Below are 6,989 nucleotides of genomic sequence, written 5' to 3' on the forward strand. Positions count from 1 at the left end.
TCTCTGGCAGTCTTCAGAGGAAAAGTAAATGCTGAACTTCGTTAAATATAATATCACATAATAAACTGATATTTGTTTACTTAATGCTCATGCTATGAATAGCAGATATTGACCCAAATGTGAGAATAGCCTTATCCAGTGTTCTCTCACCTAACATTAATCTTTATCAGCTTTGTGGTCATGTTCAGAGATCTCCCCTGGGTATGTTTCCTGGCCACTATTAAACAAATAAATTGCTTCTGCAGCCTATAATTAAAGACATATATTCAGAAGCAAAGAGGCATAAATGGAAGTGTACAGCAGGAAATTGCTGCACCCTGAGTTATCCTTCACATACACCACAATGGCAGAATAAGACACACTCCCTGCTGGCAAAGGAAAAAGCAGAAAAGAGAATGAGATTAAACACTGACAAGCTGCAGTGCAGCCTTTGCGGTGCCCTAGGGTTACCATATAAAATACTTTGATATATCAGCAAATACTCCTGATATGGGAGGGATCATGCTCATTTGACCCCATCACCACTGTTATTCCAGCTTTTACTGACACCCAGCATTGACACCTATCTGCTACCACCACCACCACCACACCGCCACCTCTTTCCCCATCTCTGTACTCTGTTGACACCACTTCTTGCACCAGAGAGTAAAGCTCATCCCCAGAAATGGGGCAGGTGGTTCAATGAGTGGAGTTTTTTGGTAGATTACTTCCATAAAAACTCAGAAGGCCCATTTCAGACTTTTCTCCCACATCCGTCCACCCAGGTCTACAGATTTTCACCATGTGTTCTTTCTGGGTACTGGAAAGAGCAGCAATGAACAATTTAATTTCCTCTGGGACTCAGAGTCTATCAAGAGAAAAAGCAGCAGAGTCACTAAAAGTAAATAGCAATTATAATCAAAAGCACAGATTATCTGTCATCTATGTATGTATGTATGTATGTATGTATGTATGTATCTAGATCTACCTATCTCTATAGATAGATAGAGAGAGAGATGGACAGATAGATAGGTAGACAGGTATAAACTTGGGTTAAACTAATCCTGAAGTTTAGGCAGAAAACATGAAAACAGGAGAATTCAAAGCTGGGGCTGCCATAGCAACCCTGACTCATGCCATGGTGGTTGGGCACTGCAGCACCTCCCTGGGACGTCCCAGCAAGTGCTGATGTGTGCTTTGCATTTTGTGGGCATTCTGTGGACAGGTCATGGAGCTGAAGAAAGCAGCTGGTGTGTTTGTGGAAGAGGATGCAAGTTTGGAGGGAAGAACTAGAAACTCAGATCTGGAGAGTACCAATACAGGCACAGGTAAATCTGGACTCACAAGTGAGGCTGCACATGAACTCTTGAGCCCACAGTCCCAGCAAGCCATAGGACCACGAGAAGCTGGCCAGGAAGACAAAAGTTTTAGTAGTGAAGCTTGGAATACTGAAATCCCACCTGTGAACCCTAAATCAGTTCCAGCTCTCCCATGGGTCCTGCCCACAGGGCTACAACTTCCAGGTCTTGCTCTGCCCAGCAGGTACCTCCGTGCAACAGAATAGCTTCATTTTTCTCCAAGTTAAAATTTCTTACAGTCATGCAAGTCCCTTCATGCAACTGCGTCCTGTTTGCAGTTATTCTGTGGAGCAATTGAGTCTAAACCAGAGAGCAAGGGCTGATAAAATCTCAGTTAAAAACAGTTTGACCCACTGGCTATAGTCCAGAAGAGTTTGGGTCCTCCCTGCACCACATCAAACAGGCAGTGCCCAGGAGAGCAGCCACAGATTATTAAACAGAGGTGTGGTGACCAGGAGCTAGAGAAGATGTTTCCTTAGCACCAACTGGCTTCATGTTAATTGTATATATAAGGTTATAACTTCCAGACTCCTCAGTGCCTTTAGAAATAAGACTGATTTTTGTTAGCATTTTTAAAATGCAGCTGTTTCAGAATGAATTTCATCCAATACAGAAAATTATTCCTCCACTGTAATGTTACTGTTTTTTCTATTTCTCTTCCCCTTTCAATATAAGTGTTCTGTAAAATCATGTTAGTAAAAGGTATTTGTTTCTTTTTCAACATTTACATGAATTCTGGATTTGTTTAATCTTCACAAGTAACAAATTACCTTTTAAAATGTGACAAAATTCACTTCAAAGCAAGCTGCTCTCAATTGTTCATTGCAAAACAGCCAATGTACTCTTTTTCATTGTGCACGCCAGCATTCATTGCTTTGATCATGATTTTTGGTGAGCTGAAATGAAGAACAAAAGTAGATGTTCAGAGAAGAGCACAACTCCCAGCTCTGCTATACATTGATACACCAGGCCTGATTCATAAAATAGCAGCATGCTTTTAGGCATCTAGAGACAGAATGTAGAGAAAACAAAAATGTAACAATTGTATATTTATATATATGTATCCACTGAGCATCTTCAGACAAAAATAAAATATGGAAATTTGGAGGACAGAGCACTCACATTGGCAAAGCTGAGACACAACTCATCTGCCCATGCAGGAACTGTCAGCATGCCAGGAAGAGCGGTGAAACAGCACGTCTGTGTAGTTAAATTGGTTTGTTTGTGAGAGCAGATGATACAGTGCAAGTCAGAGCAGCAGGAAAATCCTTTGAATAGAAAGCCATGCACAGTCTGAGTTTTGGGAGACCACCCCAAAAGACAGATGGGGCTTTCTCAACTGTTTCTTAACCCTTTCAGCAGGCACTGAGTCTTCAACTCACCTTTGATTTAGTGGCTGCACTTTATCCTACTTCACACTTTGGGTAACTGACCATAAAATAACAAGGTCATTTCTACTTCCAACAGAAAAGTTTGATGCTCTTCTTCTGGAAGCAGGGAAACCCCCCAGGCACTGCCAGTATTGCTCAGCCTGTCCTGGCTGCTCCAGGGACCAGTCACTGCTGCTCAGATCCACATACCATGTCCCTACACCTGTGGGATGGAGGCAGGGATGAAGGCAGGATCCAGACTGGGCATACCCTGTGCTTGGAGCAAAAGGGCACACCCTGCTGGGCACTGCCAGGCATGGGTGTGCAACTCCGTACGGAAGGAGAGCAGGGGCACTTCTCACTAGTTTGCTCAATGCCTCATCCAACCTGGCCTTGACACTGGCCAGGGATGGGACATCCATAACTTCTCTGGGCAACCTGTTCCAGTGCCTCACCACCCTCACAGTAAAGGATTTCTTCTGTATATCTAAACTAAATCTCTGCTCTTTCAGTTTGAACCCATTACTCCTTGTCCTATCACTACAGCTCCTGATAAACCTTCAGAAGAAGTAAGTTGGACCTTTCCCTCTCAATCACAACAGGAAAAGACAGCCCAGTCCGTTCAGGGCAAAAATTTTTCAGATCTGCTTTTCAGTTACGTGATATTTTCTTTTCTACAGCATGCCTTGTGCTGAGCACTTCCCATGCTCCCAGAAAGGAAAGGCATGTGTTGTAGCACCATGTGCTCCCTATCAGTCTCATAACCTGCATGAAAACAATCCTGTTTCATAGCTGCTGGTGCAAATAGCCCAGGCACAGGGCTTGCAGTGTGACTTAGTCATCAGCAGCTGGCAAATGACACTGTCTGTTTCCACACCTGACACATACAGCCACAGACAACCTTGCCATATCTGTCTTCCCTGCCACACCTTCTTCAGGAAACATTTAGCTTGGTGTATTTTTGACAAGTGTGTTTTCTGTGATCTGATTTGCTCTTTATGGAGTTTTCATCATTGCTGTTACTGGGGTGCCCAGGGAAGACTGTGTGGGAGCTGGGTACATAGCATTTCTCAGCATTTCTCATTTCCCAGTGCAGATTTCCCACTCCCTTGTGCCTGGAGGTGGGTGTTGGACCACATTCTACTGTTATCTCTGTTTGCATTTCTTAGTGCATTTCTTCACCCCCTGCAGGATGATTTAAGTTCCCTCATAATATTTTGCTAGCTGGGATCCTCCCTCCCTCCTCCAGTTTCCCATGGTTCCTCTCTTTGCCAATACTTGCCAAAGCTGCTTCCCCTTCCTCATCTTCCTGTGACCCTCCTGGCACTTCTGCACAATTTTGGGTGCACTCTGCATCCTTTGTGACCACCCTTCACAAAAAGCTGCCTGTGCAAGACAGTTGTCAACATGCCAAACCTCCCAGCACGCTCTCCCTGGGACAGCACAGGGACCAAGGTGACACTGTGTGATGGCTGTGGTGGCAGGTGCCAAGGGAAGGTGCCCAAGTGGCAGCAGTGCATCAACAGTGGTTTGCAGCCTGGCAAGGAGCAGTTCTCATGAAGGGAACCAGAAATCATGATTTGCATCAATGGCTTGTCAAACAAGTTGGCAAAGACAGATGCTCCTACATGGCACTCAAGGTATGCAGCTTTTCCTGTTTCCCTGCCTCTCTCAGACCAGCACAGGCTCGGTGCTCAGGATTTTGAATCAAAGAGACTCACCTGTTTTATCTGGCCACTGATGTCATTCACAGTTCCACACAGGTCTCTTCTACTCTCACCAAACTCTGTATCCCCGGGGAGCAAGGTCATACAGAGAAGCATCTCCAAGCCCCAGGATGCCTGGGGAAACCTTGGTGTAACTCTTGGTTCAGCCAGATGTTTTGGGTTTCGCTGTGACTGTCCTCATCCTATTATAGACCTGGGATGGTTCTTCTAGCACTTGTGCCCCTTGCTGCTCCCTGTGCCCAGAGGCCACAAAGGAGATCACCCACTGTCTATGCTGCAAGATGGAATCAGCTCCAAGTTATCCCTAAAAATAATTTTTGCCCTTATTTTTTTATTTCAATGATAAAAGAAAAAGTTTTACTTTGAAACCTTAAGTCCCTAGGTGACTAGACGAATCAGGAAATGGGTGATATTTTGCAAAGGCTGCAGATCTACCCTGTATCTGCCTGCAGTGAGTATACAAAGATTTAGTGGGGCCAAGATCTATCTGCCAAAATCAGCAGTGCTAGCAAATGAGCTATAAATAAGCAGAGAGGGACCCCTGTGCTTTCTGAGACTCTGAACTATGAAAGCAGCAGCAAAATCACTCAGAAAGACACAAGCCTTTATGCTTGACGTCAGCGTGGCCAAGGCAAAAGACCAGGAAGCTTCCACATGTCAGCAGTGATTTTGGTAAGGTGGTCCTGCTGACACCACAGAGTGCTCAGGACAAGCCAATACACGAGCTTGATTCATGGAGGCCCTGGGGGAAGTCCACATCCAAGCAGATAAAAATTCTCATTATCTGGCCAAGATCAGAGAGGGCACAAAGGACCTTCAGCTGCTGGGCACAGGGCTCAGCCATGGTGTACTGGGGAAACACTGGGACCAGTTTGTGCTCACTTGGGTGTGAAATAGATGAATGGTTGAGCAGGACATGGAAGTCAGAAAACTATTCAAGTAATTCAATTGTGTATGATTTAATGTTAACAAATCTTAGCAAATGTACAATCTGCTACGTCAAGGAATCTTCTATTCATAAGGATTTTAACCTATGATCTTGTCTTCTTCCTCATGTGGGTTTGGTTTTGAGACAAGTAGGCCAGGGATAATATCAGATGTAAGTCTGAGGATTTAACAGCTCCTTGCAGAGCTGGCCATTGCAGTCCCTCCGAGCCAACACATCCCACTTCTATGGCAAGGTGGGATGAGCCCTCACTGCCATCCTGGGCCTCATCCCTGCCTGAGCCTGGGAAAGAGCTGTGCCAGCTCTGGGGAGAAAGCAGCCAGGTCACTTGCAAACACTAATTATGACCTTTATCTTCTATCTCGGGAAACTTTGTCCCTGTTACACCCAATTGTCCTCTTGCTGATCTTTACTAGCAGCAGAGATAACAGCAGCCAGCCAGCCTGAAAACACTGCACAGCCCCAGCAAGACCCTGCAGAGGCAGCAGCCAGCATAACCCTACCAGAACCTTGCTCTGGTTCTGTCTTGGCCAGTGGGTTTCCCGGTGCTTAGATAACACCTTTGTAGCCACTATTATGTTTGTATCCATGGACAAATCAGGCAGGGCTGTATCACTGTGCTCCTGTGGTTATAATCCTCCTGATCTAGGGGCTCTATCAACCTCTGAGAAGCCACCCTGATTCAAAAAAACAAATGGATTTGGAGGGGAAAGGCCAAGACCACTGCAGTAAAGCTGAATTTTAATCACTGTGTAAGACCTGACTAAATACCAAAGTATTTAGTCAGGTCTTACACAGTGGGCTTTTATTTGAACATTCCTTAATTCTGCAATGATGTAATTTTCTCTGCCTAATAAAACATGAAGTCATGCAGCTGTCATGAGTGACAAACTGATAAACAATTCAAGATGCTTTTCAATAGCATTTTTCTCCAGTTTCCAGAGCCATCTGCCTTCCCCAGCTAAGGTTACATCATTACTGACTTCAATAATTTAGAGGCCACCCTACTTACTCTAATGCAATTGTTGTGTTTGGCTGTCAGTTAGAGCAGAAACAATGTTCAATGAATAAAGTCAGCAATTTTCTGTACAAGTTATTTATTCAAATTCTTCAACATTGAGAGCTTAAGATGTATGCTAGGCTCTTTCTTCCTTGTTTTTAAAAAGGATCAGAAGAAGTGCTCATGCATTTCCAGTGTGTTTTCTTCCTGTCATCCCAGCACTGCTGCTATTTTGGCTGAGAAGCATCATGATTTTTTAGAGGAAGGGGAGGATGTGGCCTCATGGAACCTATATGTGCAGGACAGGTGTGCATGTACCTGCCTGCATGTGCACAACCACCTCTGAGTTGACCATTAGACAACAGTATCTGTCTCAAATACGTTAAGCCTTTGCCCATTTTACAAAAATAAGAGAATAGACAGAGAACTCCAGTTTGTGTCAGTGCTTTGGGAAACTCTGTGCTTGTTAGAAGCCAGAAAAAGAGCTGTAGCTGAGCTAAAGAAGCCAAAGAGCGAGGGGCACAGGAGGTCAGTGCAGACAATGTGGAAGGAAGCCTAAATTTATGCTCAGCCTGCCACCATCACATGTATTGATTAAGTCTTTTGGCT

Source organism: Lonchura striata, chromosome 4A, assembly GCF_050655825.1.
Source record: "Lonchura striata isolate lonStrDom1 chromosome 4A, ASM5065582v1, whole genome shotgun sequence".
Classification (NCBI taxonomy): domain Eukaryota; kingdom Metazoa; phylum Chordata; class Aves; order Passeriformes; family Estrildidae; genus Lonchura; species Lonchura striata.